This window comes from Akebia trifoliata, chromosome 4 (genome assembly GCF_017979445.1).
Source record: "Akebia trifoliata isolate Shusen 1 chromosome 4, ASM1797944v1, whole genome shotgun sequence".
Taxonomy (NCBI): Eukaryota; Viridiplantae; Streptophyta; class Magnoliopsida; order Ranunculales; family Lardizabalaceae; genus Akebia; species Akebia trifoliata.
The window spans coordinates 35,311,187-35,332,171 of record NC_141378.1 but is presented as its reverse complement, the minus strand read 5'-3'; positions in this window follow the sequence as shown (position 1 = coordinate 35,332,171).

Genomic DNA, 20,985 nt, shown 5'->3' with positions numbered 1-20,985 from the left:
TTTTGTTCCCTCAGATCTGACAAAAATAGCTCCTTTTACCGTACTCCCTTGCTCCGTTCTGTCTCCGGATTTGATTTCGGATTTCCGAGGCAAGGTATCTCCTTATTTTTGGATCTGAACTCTTCAAGTTTGTTGTGAATTTTGAGATGTTTTTGAAAGGCTTTTAGGCGTTTCTTATGCTAAAATCGAATGAGGGATGTTAGGTAAGGAGTTGGGGCTCCAAAACTAGGGTTTATGGGAGGCTAGGGGGGCTTTTAGACCTACTTCTCTTAGGATTTATGATTTGATACGAAAATAGGATGTGAGCACCTCTATTTATAGATTTTTTAGGGGTTGATTTGGATAGACTTAGTATTTAATTAGAGTTCTTTTAATTAGAGTTGTGTTTTAGTTAAAATTGTTTTATGTAGAATTGTGTTTTAATTAGAATTGTTTTAGGTAGAATTGTTTTTTAATTAGAATTCTATTAGATAGAGTTATTAATCAATTATAATTCTATTATGACTTTTGGTCTTATTTGATTCACTTTTAATGTTTTGACTTTAGTCTTAATTGATTGACTTTTAATATCTTGACTTTAGTCTTAATTGATTGACTTTTAATATCTTGACTTTAGTCTTGCTTAATTGACTTTAATTTTGACTTCAGTCTTGCTTGATTTACTTTTAATTTTTGGAGAACTCCCCTCCATTATTTCTTTAATTCTTTGGACCCCCAAATGGAGGGGTCCTTAAAGAAATATCTCACGAACCCTCAACAATTTTACTTGAAAGTCCGATTGATCGATTTTTTAATTCAAAATTTTAAATTAATTTCATCAATGTTTCACTTTAATTATTTAATATTTTATTTATTAATTTCAGAATTTTTAATTATGAAAATTGTGAAATTACCGTTTTGCCCCCGGAGAGGACTTTTCACGTTTCAAGTCGGTTTTTAATGTTCTAGGATGTTTTAGAATCGATTTTTCATAAGGAATTCAATGAAAATATTAGTTTGTGTCATTTATGAAATTTTTTGTGTGAAATGGTTATGAACTATATGAGGGGCATTTTCGTAATTTTATCGAATTCTGTTAAAATTGGTGAAATGATTTATTTGATTTCGATTTGTTGTTTTATGTGTTTGAGAGAGTTTTCCTAAGCGTAACGTAGGCTCTAAGGTTGTTTTGAGGTTAGGGGCATTTTGGTAATTTGATAGTTTTTTAGTGATTTTTATCGTGAAGCTTCTTTTTGGTCTGCAAGATGATGATTTCTATGTTTCTGGGGTCGTATTTTCCTAGCGTAGCGTGGTTTCTAAGGTTTCGTCAATTCGAGATACCTCATCCGGATTTTTGAAACACATCTGGTAACAAAATAAAGTAATGGAATACACATCCATCATTGGGAATCATTGCGATCGGGTTGACGAGTTGATTAATCAGACGAGTGCAAAAATGGGGTGTCTACAGATGCCCCTCTTTGGCAGAGGGTTGAAGCAAACTAGATAGCAAATCTATTTTGGTATATAGTGCGATATCTGAATTCCAAAACTAGTGACAGTTCATTTTACAGTCTGATTTAGCAATTCGTTGGGTGTTTGGATTTTTGAGGGTAAAGCTCTCCCCGAATTAAAAGGTTGTCAGGTCCTTGAGCACAACTCTCACTGACAGTGTCAGATCCTTGAATTTTAAAGAATTCTCCCTGACTAAAAAGTGCAAATGTGCAAGTGTGTGCGCTGTGTGAAACTGAGTAAAATCTGAGTATAATTTTAGCATAATTTTAGTATAAACTGAGCATAATTGAGTAAAACTGAGCATAACGTCGAGAAAACCCTCGACGGTAATTGAGCAAAGTCCAAGATAACCCTTGGCGGCATCTAAGCAAAATCCAAGTTAACCATTGGCGGTAACTGAGCAAAATCCAAGATAACCCTTGGCGGCAACTGAGCAAAAGCCAAGATAACCCTTGGCTGAAACTGAGCAAAATCCAAGATAACCCTTGGCGGCAACTGAGCAAAATCCAAGTTAACCCTTGGCGGAAACTGAGCAAAATCCAAGATAACCCTTGGCGGAAACTGAGCAAAATCCAAGATAACCCTTGGCGGCATCTGAGCAAAATCCAAGATAACCCTTGGCGGCAACTGAGCAAAATCCAAGATAACCCTTGGCGGCATCTGAGCAAAATCCAAGATAACCCTTGGCGGAAACTGAGCAAAATCCAAGATAACCCTTGGCGGCATCTGAGCAAAATCAAAGATAACCCTTGGCGAAAACTGAGCAAAATCCAAGATAACCCTTGGCGGCAACTGAGCAAAATCCAAGATAACCTTTGGCAGAAACTGAGCAAAATCCAAGATAACCCTTGGCGGCAACTGAGCAAAATCTAAGATAACCCTTGGCGGAAACTGAGCAAAGTTCCGAGAAAACCCTCGACGGCATCTGAGCATAATTCTGAGAAAATCCTCGGCGGTAACTGAGCATAGTTCCGAGAAAACCCTCAGTGGTAACTGAGCATAGTTCCGAGAAAACCCTCGACGGTATCTGAGCATAGTTCCGAGAAAACCCTCGGCGGCATCTGAGCATAATTCCGAGAAAACCCTCGGTGGTAACTGAGCATAGTTCCGAGAAAACCCTCGGCGGCATCTGAGCATAGTTCCGAGAAAAGCCTTGGCGGTAACTGAGCATAGTTCTGAGAAAACCTTCGGCGGCATCTGAACATAATTCTGAGAAAACCCTCGGCGGTAACTGAACATAGTTCCGAGAAAACCCTCGGCGGCATCTGAGCATAGTTCCGAGAAAACCCTCGGCGGTAACTGAGCATAGTTCCGAGAAAACCCTCGGCGGCATCTGAGCAAAATCCAAGATAATCCTTGGCGAAAACTGAGCAAAATCTAAGATAACCCTTGGCGGTAACTGAGCAAAACTGGCAGAGGAATGAATGAATTTTTGGAAAGAATGAATGAATTTGGAGAAAACTGATTAGAACGAATCGGAGAACGAATAAATCTGGAAGATAATGAATCTGGAAGAGAAATGATCGATTCCAAGAATGATTGGATCTGGAAAAGAATCTGGAGAACGAAAGAATGCCATATTTCCTATGTGAGATCCAAAATGCTTTTGTTTGAACCTCAAGGATTTATCAAAAAGTTTTATGAATTTAAAACCTGAGTTTTTATTTCTTTTGAACCTTAAAAGTTTTTCGAAAAAACTGTTATCAAGAGGGTAACCTTAAGTTTGGGGTTCCTATTATTTTTTTAGGATTAACATTGCTCGAAGACAAAATGCCCCTAGTTTGACAATGTACGTGGCATTGAAGATAATTTAACACATCATGCAAAAATTTAAAAAATGCCCCTAGTATAAGGGGGAAAAGTTAAAAGAAAGAAAATGCCCCTTGTATGAAGGTTTGAAATATTTGATTACCACAAGCGCAATAAAGACTCAACTTTTAATTTTGATTAATTTTATTGAAGGTTTTGAGTCAGGCTCAAGAGTACAAAATTATTTTCTTTCGATACTCATCATAGAATTCACCCTTATCTCCCTTTGTTTCGAGACTCATCATAGAATTCACCCTTATCTCCCTTGGTTTACTTGGGGGAGTAAAAATTTTCAGATCGATCGTAGACAAGATACTTGTGGCTTCTGAGTCTATGCCTGGTTTAAGCTAAGTATTGACCTTGATTATTCGAACTTCTGATGTTTCAGCTCGGACCACTCTCAGCTTGGGATTTTCTTATGTTTTTCTTTGTTGCTCTAACTTTTGCCTAGATCGCCTTTTTAGGTTTTCAATCTAGCGAGCTTGCTCTAGCTTTTGCCTAGATCGCCTTTTCAGGTTTTCGATCTAGTGAGCTCTTCTCTTTTTTTCTTTGCTCTGATTGTTGTCAAAGTTGTCCTTTCAGATTTTCAACCTTGCGAGCTTGCCTTAATTTTTGCCTAAGTCGCCCTTTTCGGGTTTTCAACTTAGCAGGCTTCATCATTTTTTATCTTTTTCTTCTCCTCTGAACTTCTGGAGTTGCTGTCTGATCATTCTTTGCTATCTTCCTTGACTTCTCGCACAGTACTTAGGAGGACTTTCATGGGTAAGCTTAGGATTGGGTATAAAAAGAAAGGGATTTTGAGGCTCAAAAAACCCAAATGCCCCTTGTGTGACATTATTTTCTTTTTTCTTAAATTTTCTTTCCCACTTTGATAATTTTTTCCTTTTGAATTATTTCTTTTTAAATTTTTTCTTTGTCGGGGAATTTATATATATTTTTTTATTTTGATGTGGTCGGGCCTGATGCGGGGTGCGCGGATCCACTTTTGACCCTTGAGGTTTGGGAGTCGCCACCTAGTTATTAAGGTCTAGGAACCAAACTGACTATAAAATAGGCAAACTAATCTACGAAAGAGAAAAAGAGTCCGAGGATCACGTTACGGGGTTGGAAGGTGTTAGGCACCAACCCCGCCCGACAAAAGCCGGTCTCTACTAACTTCCCAAATAAATCACATTGCTAAAAACCTAGATAAAAATAAAAATAAAAAATTTTATACATTTCCGATGGCAAGGATTTTGTTCCCTCAGATCTGACAAAAATAGCTCCTTTTACCGTACTCCCTTGCTCCGTTCTGTCTCCGGATTTGATTTCGGATTTCCGAGGCAAGGTATCTCCTTATTTTTGGATCTGAACTCTTCAAGTTTGTTGCGAATTTTGAGATATTTTTGAAAGGCTTTTAGGCGTTTCTTATGCTAAAATCGAATGAGGGATGTTAGGTAAGGAGTTGGGGCTCCAAAACTAGGGTTTATGGGAGGCTAGGGGGGCTTTTAGACCTACTTCTCTTAGGGTTTATGATTTGATACGAAAATAGGGTGTGAGCACCTCTATTTATAGATTTTTTTAGGGATTGATTTGGATAGAGTTAGTATTTAATTAGAGTTCTTTTAATTAGAGTTGTGTTTTAGTTAAAATTGTTTTATGTAGAATTGTGTTTTAATTAGAATTGTTTTAGGTAGAATTGTTTTTTAATTAGAATTCTATTAGATAGAGTTATTAATCAATTATAATTCTATTATGACTTTTGATCTTATTTGATTCACTTTTAATGTTTTGACTTTAATCTTAATTGATTGACTTTTAATATCTTGACTTTAGTCTTAATTGATTGACTTTTAATATCTTGACTTTAATCTTGCTTAATTGACTTTAATTTTGACTTCAGTCTCACTTGATTGACTTTAATACCTTGACTTTAGTCTTGCTTGATTTACTTTTAATTTTTGGAGAACTCCCCTTCATTATTTCTTTAATTTTTTGGACCCCCAAATGGAGGGGTCCTTAAAGAAATATCTCACGAACCCTCAACAATTTTACTTGAAAGCCCGATTGATCGATTTTTTAATTCAAAATTTTAAATTAATTTCATCAATGTTTCACTTTAATTATTTAATATTTTATTTATTAATTTCATAATTTTTAATTATGAAAATTGTGAAATTACCGTTTTGCCCCCGGAGAGGACTTTTCACGTTTCAAGTCGGTTTTTAATGTTCTAGGATGTTTTAGAATCGATTTTTCATAAGGAATTCAATGAAAATATTAGTTTGTGTCATTTATGAAATTTTTTGTGTGAAATGGTTATGAACTATATGAGGGGCATTTTCGTAATTTTATCGAATTCTGTTAAAATTGGTGAAATGATTTATTTGATTTCGATTTGTTGTTTTATGTGTTTGAGAGAGTTTTCCTAAGCGTAACGTAGGCTCTAAGGTTGTTTTGAGGTTAGGGGCATTTTGGTAATTTGATAGTTTTTTAGTGATTTTTATCGTGAAGCTTCTTTTTGGTCTGCAAGATGATGATTTCTATGTTTCTAGGGTCGTATTTTCCTAGCGTAGCGTGGTTTCTAAGGTTTCGTCAATTCGAGATACCTCATCCGGATTTTTGAAACACATCTGGTAACAAAATAAAGTAATGGAATACACATCCATCATTGGGAATCATTGCGATCGGGTTGACGAGTTGATTTAATCAGATGAGTGCAAAAATGGGGTGTCTACAGAGTGATGCTTATAAAATGATCGATTGATCCATTAGTAAAGGGGAGTTTTAAAAAAAAAAAAAAAATTAGGCAGCAAGCTCTCTTTCTCACATCTTCCACTAGAGTTCCTTCTCTAAAAATAGCAGAAAGCAAAAGAGAGAGAGACGATTTTTGGCTTGGCTACCATTGAATTTTTTTAAAAAAATCTGAAACATTCTCTTCTCCATAAAACGTCTTCTCCATAAAAAACCTGCAACTACACCACATTCCTCTTTAAAGGAACGACAGCAACAACCTCCTCTGTATCACATCTCTCCCCACTATCCTTCTCTCACATTTTTTTTGGAAGATCACCCTAAAACAGCAACAACCATCCACCATTACAGGGACGTTTTTCATTTTATTTTTGCTACTCTCCATTTAAAAAAAAAACTGCAACATCTCAAGTTTTTCTGTTGAAAAATCGTTGTTGCCTCTTCTCCATTGCTGCCCAACACCCAGTCCATTGCTCCCTCTCTCCCTACTGCAATTGCTCATAAGTCTACGGGTTATACCTGAAGGAATTGATTCGCCATTTTCTGATGAATAGGTAATTTATTTTTTTTATTTTTTTTATTTTCGTTCTTGCTTCACCCTTATTTTTCATGGCATGTTTCTTTGGATGTATTGGCATAATAAGGAGAAAATTTTCCCTTCTTTTCTTTTAGTTGTCCATGCATACCGATAGGAGTAGAGGAGTTATGTTTTTATTGTTTATTTGTTTTAGCATATATTGGTGTGGTTAAGATTTTTTTTTTTTTTAGGGTGTGTTTCCATGTTTTTTTTTGTTTATTTTTACATATCAATAAGGTAGGAGAATATGTATATTGTTAATTTGTTCATGTTTTATTCTTTTGCATGTTGACAGGTTAGGAGTATTTTTTATGCCTCTGGTTTGTTTATTTTTTAATTTTTAATTTTTTTATTTCTATTTTATTTTTATTTTTATTATTTTTCATTTTATTTATTTATTCTCGATTTCATTCTTTAAATGCCTCCGAATTAATTCATGGATTTTTGGTGTATATGTGGCATTAATGGCAACTTTTAAGTTTCTGAAATATTAATGGATCGATTCGTCCATTTTTAAATTGATTGAATTAACTCGCATATATCAAGTTGGTGGATTGGCTCATTGGGTGTTCATATTATCAAGTAGATTCATCGATTTTTTTTTAGCCAATTCACAAATATTGGAATTGATCAACTCATGAATTTTTAAATACATGACAAATTAAGAAATCGATTTTCTCAAGGAAAATCAATGAGTCAACTCGCTGATTTTCATGTGCATTGGAAACCGAAATTTCCCATGAAATTGAACAATGTGTTGACCCACTGATTTTAGGACACGTGGCAACTCAAAATTTGTGAGTTAACCCACTGATTTTAGGACACATGGCAACTCAAAAATCGTATTTCTTTGATTAATAATTTGTGAGTTAACCCACTGATTTTATGCACGTGACAATTTAAAAATCGAATCTTTTTTATCAATAAACGTGTGAGTTAACTCACTAATTTCGATGCACGTGACAATTAAAAAAATTTCTTCAATTAAAATTATCGAGTTGAATCACTGAGTTTGTGTACATTGAAAATCTAAAGTTGAATTTTCCCACGAAATGGACGCATGAGTTGATTCACTAATTTTTTGTATGCATTGGATATTTCAAATTGAGATTTCCTATAAAATCGGGCATGTGAGTTGGTTCATTGATTTTAATACATGTGACATTTCAAAAATCAAGATTTATTTGATAAAAAATTTATGGAATTAAAAACTCATTAATTTAATGCACGTAACGGTTCAAAAATCGAATCTCTTTGATAAAATATCGTCAATGAGCCAATTCACTAATCTTATATACGTGGCATTGAAAATTGATTTCATATTGTTCAAAATATGACTGAATTGATTCATTAATTTTTTATGCCATGTATGCCTCATTAAATCGGTTTTTCTTAATGCGAAATTCGAGAAATCGTGTAATTTTCGTAGCTATAAGAATTGTTTAGTAAATCCGATGCGATTTGATGATGATTGGACCCTATTTTGATTTTTAGTCTTTGAATGTTGACCGTAGAATATTTTTGGATCGCAGTAGAGACTGATCATTTTGATCAGACGGGTTCGGTGCCTAACACCTTTTGAAACCCGTAACCTGACCCCTTACCCATCTCTCTGATCCGCGGACTGACTCATATCCATTTGGAGTTAATTTTGGTTCCTAGACTTAAACTGGGTAGCGACTTCCTATTCTTTTAAAATTCTCGAGATACGTAGATCGGACCCCTATATGTTATTTAGCGGACGGCCGGGTCGAGGCGATTTCACATGCAAAGGTGCTCGTTCTGTCTCGGCGTCGATGATAATCCTTAAAAGATCATAGAAGAACTAATCAAAACAGAATACTTATGAACTACGATCTATGAAAAAGAAAGGAAATAGAAATAGCATACCATCTCAGCCTGAAGTCGAGACTCTCGCAGGGCCATCTCTAGCTCGAGCTCCTGAATCCTGGCCGTCTGCGCCTTTAAGTTGGCTTCCTACTCCTCAATCCGAGTAGCCTGCTCCTCCACTTCGGCTCTAGAGGCTCTCCACCGATTCTCCATCTCCATGGTCCTCGTCGCCTGGGCCTCGATAACATCGTAACCCTCTCGAAGGCGACAAAGATCATCGGCCTGAATGTAAGAACACCGACCAAGTGAGAACAATAAGAAACAAAAAGTTATAAGGAAAATAGACAAGGACAAAGTACGTACCATGACAGCATGCTCCTGTAGCAGGACCCCTTCAATCTCTATGATCCTGGCTCGAGCAGTAACCGCAGGCATAATGCATCCTATGGATGCCTCTCGGAACCATACTTGATAGTCTCCAGCCCTTACCAGTCCAACAGCATCTACGCCCCTCGCCTGGGCAAGATACTCATCCATCGTCATAGCCCCCGAGATAGGCTTAGGTGGAGCAACAGGAATGCGAAGACTCCCATTATGTTGGAAAAATAGGCGTTCCCCTAGATAAAAGTTGTACCTCTGCTCTCCGATAAAATAGGGGTAGCGCTGTCGTCTGGTGTTACGCATGTAGGTGTTCCTCACCTCCTGTCTCCCGCTAATGGTGCAGGATAGATCTCTTAAAGTGATAGAAAAGATCTACAAAAGAGATAGTCAAATAATAGGAACATATGATTTCAATTTTAAAGGAATAGAGAGAAAAGGTTCAAGCACTCACGTCTCGGAGACGACATCGATAAATGTGAGCCAGGGCACTCATAGAGCTGCTCCTGATGGCCCTGACATCTCTAGTAGCTCAAAATGCGCTCAAAGGATAACCCTCATCAGGATGACGATGGGTGGGTAGTAAAAAGAAAAATATACATGAACGAAAATTTGAAAAAAGTAAGAAAGCGTTAGATAGTGAGTTAAATGCTGAAAAGGAAACTGAGAAGAAACGAAATTGAGATTTATTTTACTTCAACAAACTACCAAAAGAAGCGTGTGGAGATCCCAACTCCACGGGACGCAGTGATCCCCTCCACGACTCGATCTAGACCTGTTAAAATGGTCCCATAAATCAGACTCCACTAGTCAAAATCTCCAATGTGATCAATATCGTGCATAACTGAGAGGAATGTGGTGGAAACGGAAGAATCATCCTCTAAAAATAAACAGCTGCCGATAAGAAGAAGGAAGCAAATGTGGAAGACGGTATCAAAGTCTCTGTCTCCAAATTGGGTCAATCTCTCTCTGTAAGTATGAGAAGCCCCGTCCTCCCCCTTGATCAGCAACAGGCCCATCAAAACCTCCGTGCTAACACGCCCCATCTTCCCCACCATAGAAGTAGGGACTCTAGTGATACCCAACAACTCTCCAACCTCCTAGACAGACAGCACGGCAAGAGGTAGGGGCTCTCAATCCATCTCTATGCCCGCAATTGGAACAAATCAGAAGGCCTGATGCCTATCTCTACATCTGGCATATGAAAAGAATGAGTCGCAGGGAACCACCTCTCTACCATAGCTAAAAATAAGGATCGATCCGCCCTAAGTACGGGGATCTGAAAAAAAGCTCCAAAGCCTACTGTAGCGAACTGGATCCGGATATCATCACAGAATAATGCGACAGTCGATAGAAAAGCACTCTACCTACCCTTGAAGCTAGCAGAAGGATAGGGGGTTGGGATGTCTAGTCACATGAGCATCGATACGTGCCTCCCTAGGCCACGAAGAAGGGAGGTATCTGGAACCCTCTCACTCTCCTCCACAGGGATCTCGACCCTGGGAACCTCTCTGCCCACTCGACCTCTGTAGACACCCCATTTTTCCAATCACCTGATTAATCAACTCGTCAACTCGATTGCAACGATTCTTAATGATGGATGATTATTCCAATGCTTTATTTGTTACTAGATATGTTTCAGAAATTCGGATGAGGTATCTCAAACTAACAAAACTGTAGAAATCACGCTACGCTAGAAAAATATGACTCAAAAAACATAGAAACAATCATTTTGCAGACAAAAAGAAGTTTCACGATAAAAATCACTAAAAAATGACCAAATTACCAAAATACCTCTAACCTCAAAACATCCCTAGAGCCTACATTACTCTTAGGAAAACTTTTTCAAACACATAAATCAACAAATCAAAATCAAATAAATTATTTCGTCAATTTTCACAAAATTTGACAAAATTACGAAAATGCCACTCATAAGGTTCACGACCATTTTGCACAAATTTTTTTTCATAAATGACACTGAAAGCGCCCTCGATCCTCGGGGTGCGCGGATCCACTTTTGACCCTTGAGGTTTGGGAGTCGCCACCTAGTTATTATGGTCTAGGAACTAATTTGACCCTACAATGGATAAAAAGAACTAATCTACTATAGAAATCTAAATCCGGGGATCATGTTACGGGGTTGGAAGGTGTTAGGCACCAACCCCGTCCGGCCAATGCCGGTCTCTACTTATCCTAAATATAACTACATTGCTAATGATAAAACCTAGATTAAAAAAATAAAAAATAAAAAACCTTACCTTCGATCTGTAAAAGTACTATTCCCTCGATCTGAAAAACAGTTCCTTGTACCGTACTCCTTGCTTCATTTTGTCTCCGGATCTGATTTCTGATCTCCGAGGCAAGGTGTCTCCTTCTTGGATCTGGATGCTTTGAATTTGTGGTGGATTTTTGAGATGTTTTTGGGTGTTTTTTAGTCTAAAATCGGAGTTGGGGTGTTTGGGAAGGAGTTGGGGCTCAAAAATTAGGGTTGTGGAGGCTTCTTCACCTACTTTTCCTAGGGTTTTTTCTTTGATACGAAAATAGGGTGTGGAGGCTCCTATTTATAAAGTTTTTAGAAGCATTTAGGGTTTGATTAGGGTTTCTTTTAGGGTTTCAATTAGGGTTTTGACTTAGTCTTTAGGGTTTTAGGGTTTTGACTTTAGTCGTATGAGATTGACTTGATTAGTTTTAGATTAGGGTTTGGATTTAGGGTTTTGACCTTAGTCTTATGAGATTACCTTAACTTCAGTCTTGCTTGATTGACTTTAATTTTGACTTCAGTTTCACTTGATTGACTTTAATACCTTGACTTCAGTCTTACTTGATTTACTTTTAATTTTTGGAGAACCCCCTTCTATTATATCTTTAATTCTTTGGACCCCCAAATGGAGGGGTCCTTAAAGAAATATCCCACGAACCCTCAACAATTTTACCCGAAAGTCCGATTGATCAATTTTTTAGGTTCAAATTTTTAAATTAATTTCATTAATGTTTTACTTTAATTATTTAATGTTTTAGTTTAATTATTTAATGTTTTATTTATTAATTTCGAATTTTTTAATTATGAAAATTATGAAATTACCATTTTGCCCTCGGAGAGGATTTTTTACGTTTTAAGTCGTTTTTCAATGTTTCAGGATGTTTTGGAATCAGTTTTTCGTAAGGAATTTAATGGGAATGTTGGTTTTTGTCATTTATGAAGTTTTTTGTATGAAATGATTGTGAACTTTATGAGGGGTATTTTCGTAATTTTGTCAAATTTTGTGAAAATTGGCGAAGTGGTTTACTTGGTTTCGATTTGTTGTTTAATGTGTTTGAGTGGGTTTTCCTAAGCATAATGCAGGCACTAGGGTTGTTTTGATGTTAGGGGTAATTTGGTAATTTTAGTGATTTTTATCGTGAAGCTTCTTTTTGGTTTGTAAGATGATGATTTCTATGTTTCTGGGGTCGTATTTTCCTAGCGTAGCGTGGTTTCTAAGTTTTGTTAGTTCGAGATACCTCATCCGGATTTCTGAAACATATCTGGTAACAAAATAAAGCATTGGAATAGACATCCATCATTGGGAACCTTTGCGATCGGGTCGACGAGTTGATTAATCAGGCGAATGCAAAAATGGGGTGTCTACAGACACAAACCAATCCCATTGAATTCCTTACGAAAAATCAATTCTAAAACATCAAAAACTGACTTAAAACGTAAAAAGTCATCTCCGAGGGCAAAACGATAATTTTATAATTTTAATAATTAAAAATTCTAAAATTAATAATTAAAACATTAATTAATGTAAAGTGAAATCCTAATTAAAATTAAAGTCAAAATCTTAAATTCAATCAAGTAAGACTAAAGTCAATCTTAAAGTCAATCAAGTAAGACTAAAGTCAAGAAATTAAAGTCAATATAGTAAGACTAAAGTCAAGAAATTAAAGTCAATCAAGTAAGACTAAAGTCAATCTTAAAGTCAATCAAGTAAGACTAAAGTCAAGATCTTAAAGTCAATCAAGTAAGACTAATGACAAGATATTAAAGTCAATCTAGTAAGACTAAAGTCAAATCTTAAAGTCAATCACGTGAGACTAAAAGTCAAAACCTTAAAAGAATTCTAATTAAACTATAACTCTATTTAAAATAATTCTAATTAAATAATAACTCTATTTAAAATAATCATAATTAAATAATAATTCTATTTAAAATAATTTTAATTAAAATATAACTCTACCTAAAACAATAACTTTTTCTAAAAGAATTATAATTAAATACTAACTCTATCAAAATAAGTACTTAAAAAAATCTATAAATAGGGGTCCTTACAACCTATTTTCGTATTTAAAAATAAATCCGAAGAGAAGTAAGTCAAAAAGCTTTCCTAGCTTCCATAAACCCTAATTTTGAAGTCCCAACTCCTTACCTAATACCCATACCTCAATTTTAGTTCAAAAAATACTTAGAAGCCCTTCAAAAACACCCTGAAATCCATAAACAAATCCAAAGAATTCAAATCTAAGAAAGAGATACCTTGTCTTGGGAATCCGAAGTGGATCCAACGACAGAACGAAGCAAGGAGTATTGTATAAGGAGCGGTTCCATAAGATCTGAGGGAACAAGGCCGTTGTGTTCAAAAAGGTAAATTATTCTATTTTTTTATCTAGATTTTATTTATTTTAGCAATGTAATTCTATTTGGGAATAAGTAGAGAACGGCATTTGCTGGGCGAGGTTGGTGCCTAACACCTTCCAACCCCGTAATATGATCCCCGGACTCAATATATTTTAGTAGATTAGTTAATTTATCCGTTTCGAGTCATTGATCGGTTCCAAGACCATAATAAGAAGGTGGTGACTCCCAAACCCCAAAGGTCAAAAGAGAATCCGCGTACCCCGTGGATCGAGGGCACTTTCAGTGACGACTCCATTGGGGACAGTTGTTGATCAGACTTGAAAAGCCCCAAGTATGGGAAGTATTGCCAGTAGGACCTAGTTTTTTTAATTATTTTATTTTATTTTTAGTTATTTGTTTATTTGATTATTTGATTATTTTATTTTTTTTCATTCTTTTTGGCTCAATTATTGAGCACTGGTTTGAATGTTGAATATTTTATTTTGGCACTTTTTTATGGATCATCTAGGGTCATTCATAATGACCTTAAAATCATGTAGGATTTCAAGAAGGCAATGGTCTAAAATAATGGGTGTTGACTCATTTTTATTTGGATTATTTTTTTGTTAGTATTATCATTTATTAGTACCATTTGGTTCAATTTTGGATATTTCAGATTTGGCATATAATTTTTCTTTTCGGTTCAATCTAGGGTCATTTTGAGGATGACCCTAAATAATGAAATATTCAAATTGACATAGGAATTGAGGATGGAATGATGGTGGTTGGGATGAGAGTTGTGATTTTTTTTTTTTTAAAGAAAAAAAATTTTGGATGAATTTTTGTGCACGTTACTACGCATAGGCAGCGAGTTGTGAAAATAAATTATTTGTGAGTGATGTGGTAGGAAATAAAAAAAATTATATGTTTTAATGTTGTTCGTGATGAGGAGAGAATTCCAAGAAAAAAATTTAAAAAAAAAATTCAACTTTTTTTTTTTATATGTGGTGTGCCATTAGCAGAAAACTTCTTTTTACTATTTCAATCTCCTTCTCCAATGCAAAAAACGAAAAACAGCAACAACAACAAAAAAAAAAATTAAACGCCTCTCTCTCTTCTTCCTTCCTTCTTCTCTCTCCCAAAACGAAAACCCTAGATCCCCCAATCTTCCTATCCATTGATATCTCCTCGTTTCTTTAATCGATTAAGCTTTCTCTCCGAACCTATTTCATCAACTGTTCGAATGATTGTTCGTCGAAGCGATGGACCTGGATTGGATTTGTAATGGTTTCGATGCTCGATTTTTATTAAATTCTCGATAATCGTAGAGGATGAGTTTCTGAAAGGGTTTTGTGGTTCTTTTTGATTCTTGGTGTAATTATTTCTTGAATTCGGATTTTGGAGTTCGGTTGTGGCTGTGACTTGAGCTTTTTTCTTTGATGGAACCTCATGTGGCTGATAAGTTCTGATTCGATTGTAAAATCTGTGGAGATCTATCTTGTTACTAATATTCAGAGTAATGAAGAGGTTGCTATTAAGCTTGAGAATGTCAAAACAAAGCATCCCCAATAGCTATACGAACCAAAATTGTATAGAAGCCTCCAAGGAAGAACTAGAATTCCAAACGGGAGATGGTTTGGTGTTGAAAGGGATTATAATGTTCTAGTAAGATCTGCTTGGTCCTAGTCTTGAAGATTTCTTTAACTTTTGCAGCAAGAAACTATCTCTGAAGACTGTTCTAGTGTATTTCCTAAGGGGAAGTCTTCCCTGGCAGTGACTTAAAAAAAAAAAAGTACAAGAGAATTAGCGAAAATAAGGTTTCCACATCTATTGAGACCTTATGTTGGGGTTATCCTACGGAATTTGCATCTTACTTCCATTACTGGCATTCACGACAGTTTGATGATAAGCTAGATTATGCTTATCTAAAAAGCACATTCCGCGACCTTTTTATTCGTGATTGCTTTCGATGGTGACTTTTTTTTTTCTTTTAAAAGGTTTTTCTTTTTGTCTTTTAAAATCAATTTTTTATATAAAAAAAAAAATAGGGGGGTTCTTTATGTTTTTTAAAATCAATTTCTTTAAATAAAAGAGAGATTCTTTCGTTTTTTGTTTTTTTTTTTAAATTTCAATTTGTTTAAAAAAAAAATGGGAGTCATCACTCCTCATCTCAACAATTATCCTTCCATTCTTAATCTGATATTCTTTGAAATCTGAACTTATCTAGGGTTACCCAAAGTAACCCCTAATTGGACCATAAAAATAAAAATAAAAAAATTTGGCTTAAACCAAAAATCATGTGCTTATTCTAGTAATCGGATCCAACTATTAGTCCTTGTGTTGATTGCTTGTCTAACGTGCCATAATCTTGATTAAGATATGTGTTTGATGTGCTTTTTGATCCTAATGTTGATGTGATGAGATATGATTGGCCTTGATTAATGTTCAATATTTGAAATCCAATGTATGATGATATGATCAGGCCCATGGGCCCATGTGTTTGCAAAAGGCCCTGGGCATACCCCATCCTATTTTGCACACACCACATGCACGTTTACTGTTTTGCATGCTTGCATGTCCCAATATAGCCAACATGACACTAGTGCGTGGCCCGGTCTCTTCGGAGATGCGACGTCATTCATGAAAACCACAACTCCAATCACGTACCTTAGGGTATATCAAATTGGGGCATCAGTACCGTCTAATCAGGTGACTCTAAAAGATATATCGATGCACCCAGGCTGGAGCGACCTGAGCCTTTGACTTATTGTGAGCCACACAGTCACATGTCCCGGTTGCCAACGTAGTACTAGGACGTGGTCGATCCCCTCGTGGGATGCCAAATCATTTATGAAAGCTACAACTCTTAACTCGTACCCATAGGTATATCAAAGATGATCTAAGTACATCAGTTGCATTTCTTGGTCAAAATCAATGCCTAAGGGAGATCCTACTCCGATGTACTACGGTACTAAGAGGATAAACTATGTCTATTTTAAAAAATAGGTGATTTAAGAGTGCCTTTGCTCAAGTATCACGCGCCACCTCTGATCTGGGGATTAAACTGGCTGTTTTTGGCTTTAGAAAAGTGAGTTGAAGTTTTAGATTATCACCTATACGGTATATCAAACCAAGTCATCACGTACCATCTGATTGAGTACGCTTGAGAGGTATATAGGTGTACTTGGGCAAGAGTAGCCAGATAAAAATGCATTGCATATAGTAAGCTTAGAGTCTAGAAACCTCTCCTATAGGCCACGACTCGAACTTATCGTGGGTGTTCCTAGGTTGTTTATTGAATGGAACCTTGTGAATGATGAATGTATGTGAATAATGAGATCAGAATGTATGTGAATGATGAGATTAGAATGTATGGTTGTCCTCAAGAATCAAAATTTTTATTTAACCTGACTTGAAATTAAAATGGATGCACTGACCCAATAAACAATCCATTTTTAGCAATGATTCATAATGACCCAGTCCATCTCGATTTAACAATCACGATAGCCGAGCCATTTAAATCAAAATTGTACTCAAAATTTTTTGCTGAATTCGGGTTTCAATCCATTTAAAAAAAATGTTTTCTAAAGAAAACATGTTTTCCAAATGAAAAATATTTTCCAAAAAAAAAAAAAATTTCTAGAAGAAAATGTTTTCCAAAAAAAAGAAATGAAGGAAAAATGATTTACAAAAGATCTATTTTTTAATGAACCTTGGAAAATTTCTGAAATATATTTTTCTAAAGAAAAAAAGATTTTTACCAAAAATCTATTTTTGCATGGACTTTGGAAAATTACTAAAATGTATTTTTCTAGAAAAAGGAAAAAATGATTTGAAAAAAAAAAATAGTTTAAATCAAATTTGTTGAAAGTTGTTATTCAATGAAAATATTATTTGTCAATAATTTTCAATAATTTAATAAAATTATCATTGCAATGAGTTATTTAATGGATTGGTGCACAAAATTCAATAAAATCTTAGGGTTCATTTAAAATGTTATCAAGGGGGTAACACTGAAATTGATAATCCACATTTGATGGGATTACAAGGTTATCATTGTACCTAAGCTCAATCGTCCATCGTCTAGCTAGGGTTGTAAATCCGGTCAGTTAGAACATATGTCAATATCAAGTAAACAGTCAGAAATGATCTCAGAATTTCTCAAAATTATATAGTTATTCCCTGAAGATCACTGTGCCTCAATCCTGTCAATTGTAAGCAATGTTTTAGTCCTAATCAAGCCCATTGTGGGTAGTTATCTTGAATTTTCATTAGTTATTTGGGTTAGCTCGAGTTTTTTTTTTCAGCAAGGTCATAACTTCTTTAGATTGAGTTTACTCTTTTCTATGAGTCGAGTTCGTTTGCCAAGTTTAGAACGACGTCTGTCACTCCATTTGAATAAACGAAATTTTTGAATACCTTGAGCGCATTAACGAATTAACTACTAATCTAGCTTCAAGGATAGATTTCTTTCTTGAACAAGAAGATAAGGGTTGGGCTCAACTTTTAATTAAGAAAGCAAAGGTCATTGACCTCGGAACAGAAAATAATTCCTAAAGAGATTCAAGTAGAAACCATCCTATCCCTAGAGGAACACGAAGGTATAATGAATTTACTCAAAAATTTCAAAAGACTTGTTCACGTGGTCTAATGAGGATATGTTAGGTGCAAGCTTGGGTGTTGTCTGACATGGAATAAATACTCGCTCGATGAAATGAAAACACCAACGAGATCAAAAAGATGTTACAAAGTTCAATACAGGGTATCATAAGTCAATACAGGGTACCTTTGGGATTGATATCTGATAACAAGTCACACTTCAAAGTCAAGGATTACTTTGTGTTCAAAGTTCAAGATTCGGTATCATCTCCCTACCGTCCTCAGATTAATGGAGTGGTTGTAGCAAATAGCTAATAAGAGTTTCAAAATAATCGTCGTGAAAATGTATCAATCACATCGGGGATGGTTAGAGAAACTGTCATTCACACTAGGAGCATATTATACTTCAATACAGTCTTCCACTGGAGTCATTTCCTATTTTCTAATGTATGATATGGAAGCAGTCTCACCAGTTGAAATGGAGATCCCATATATCAAGGACTTGATGGAAAGTCAATTGTTAGAAACAAACTAAGTCCGACATCAGTACAAAGAACTGAACCTGACTGAAGAAAACAACCTAAAAGCTTTGTACTACGTGCAGGCATATTAAAGAAGAGTCGCCCGTGCGTTTGATAAAAAGATCAAGGCCCGTCACTTACAAGTCGGAGATTTGGTACTCAAAGAGAATCAGACACTTATTTTTTACCATAGAGGGAAATTCAAACCTAATTGGGGAGATCAGTTCATCATCAAAAAATATTACTTGGAAAAGCTGTCAAACTTCAAGACCATGATGAAATCGAACTATCAGAGTCAACCAACTTTGACCAGATCAAGCGGTACTACATTTAAGGAGGCCATCTTTGGTTGAATCAATTTTCCTACTACCTAGTTCAATATCTCATTTCTCAGCCCTTTGCAACTTTTTTCAAAAAAAAATATATACCTTTTTTATTTCTCAACCCGATCACCTAACCTAGGGGAGGGAAGAATTCTAACTACATCTTGGTCTGATCCCAAAATTTTGGGGTACGTAGGCAACCTGAGAAGTTACTTCAGGCCCGATCACATCAAAATAATAAAAAATAGATCCCCCAACAAAGAAAAAATCTAAAAAAAAGCCTACGCATAAAAGTCCTCCTAAGTACTGTGCGAAAAAGTCAAGGAAGATAGCAAAGCATGATCAGACAGCAACTCTAGAAGTTCAAAATGGAAGAAAAAACAAAAAAACCTGCTAGGTTGAAAACTCGAAAAGAGCGACTTAGGTAAAAATTAAGGCAAGCTCGCAAGGTTGAAAATCCGAAAGGACGGTCTTGATAACAATCAGAGCAAAGAAGAAAAAAGAAAAAACTCGCTAGATCAAAAACTTGAAAATGCGATCTAGGCAAAGGTTAGAGCAAGCTCGCTAGGTCGAAAACCTGGAAAGGCGATTTAGGCAAAAGTTAAAGCAATAAAGAAAAATAGAAGAAAATCTAAGGAGGTTCGAGCCGAGACATCAGAAGTCCGAATAATCAAGTTCAACACTTAGCTTAAACCAAGCAAAGACTCAGAAATCACAAGTATCTTGTCAACGATTGATCTGAAAATTTTTACTTCCCCAAGTGAACCAAAAGAGAGAATGATGAGTCTCAAAAGGAAATAATTTTGTTCTCTTGAGCCTGACTCAAAATCTTCAATAAAATTAATCAAAATTAAAAGTTGGATCTTTATTGCGCTTGTGGTAATCAGATATTTCATACAAAGGGCATTTTCTTTCTTTTCTAAAATGTAGCTTTCCCCCCTTATACTAGGGGCATTTTTTTTTAATTTTTACATGATGAATTCAATTATCTCTAATGCCATGTTTCCTATCAAACTAGGGGCATTTTATTTTTAAGGTTGAGCAATATTAATCATAAAAGATAAAAGGAATCCCAAACTTAAGGTTACCCTCTTGATAACAATTTTTCGAAAAACCCTTGAGGTTCAAAAGAAATAAAAACTTTGGTTTTAAATTCATAAAATTTTTGAAAAACCTTGAGGGTCAAACAAAAGCGTTTCTGATCTCATATTTTGATTTACCTAGAGTAGAAGATAAGGCATTCTTTCGTTCTCAGATTCATTAATCCTTTTTCAGATCCATCCATTCCTAGATTCGATCATTCTTTTCCAGATTTATTCGTTCTCCGATTCAATCAGATTCATTTTTAATCTCATCCATATTCATTTTAATCATTCTTCTCCAGATTCATTCATTCTTTTTCAAGATTCATTCATTCCTTAGCCAGTTTTACTCAGTTAGATGCTGCCAAGGGTTAACTTGGATTTTGCTCAGATTGTCGCCAAGGGTTATCTTGGATTTTGCTCACTTACTACTAAGGGTTAACTTGGATTTTGCTCAGATGCCACCAATGGTTATCTTGGATTTTTCGTAGTTACTGCCAAGGGTTAACTTGGATTTTGCTCAGATGTCCCCAAGGGTTATCTTGGATTTTGCTCAGTTACTGCCAAGGGTTATCTTGGATTTTGCTCAGTTGTCGCCAAGGATTATCTTGGATTTTGCTCAGTTGCCGCCAAGGGTTAGCTTGGATTTTGCTCAATTGTAGCCAAGGGTTATCTTGGATTTTGCTTAGTTGCCGCCAAGGGTTAGCTTAGATTTTGCTCAATTGTCACCAAGGGTTAACTTGGATTTTGCTCAGATGCCACCAAGGGTTATCTTGGATTTTGCTCAGTTGCCGTTGAAAGCGCCCTCGATCAGCGGGGTGCGCGGATCCACTTTTGACCCTTGAGGTTTGGGAGTCGCCACCTAGTTATTACGGTCTAGGAACCGAATACTGACTCTAAACAGATAAAGAAAATAATCTACTAAAGAAAAATCGAATCCGGGGATCACATTACGGGGTTGGAAGGTGTTAGGCACCAACCCCGCCCGGCCAATGTCGGTCTCTACTTATCCCAAATAAGATTACATTACTAACAAAAAACCTAG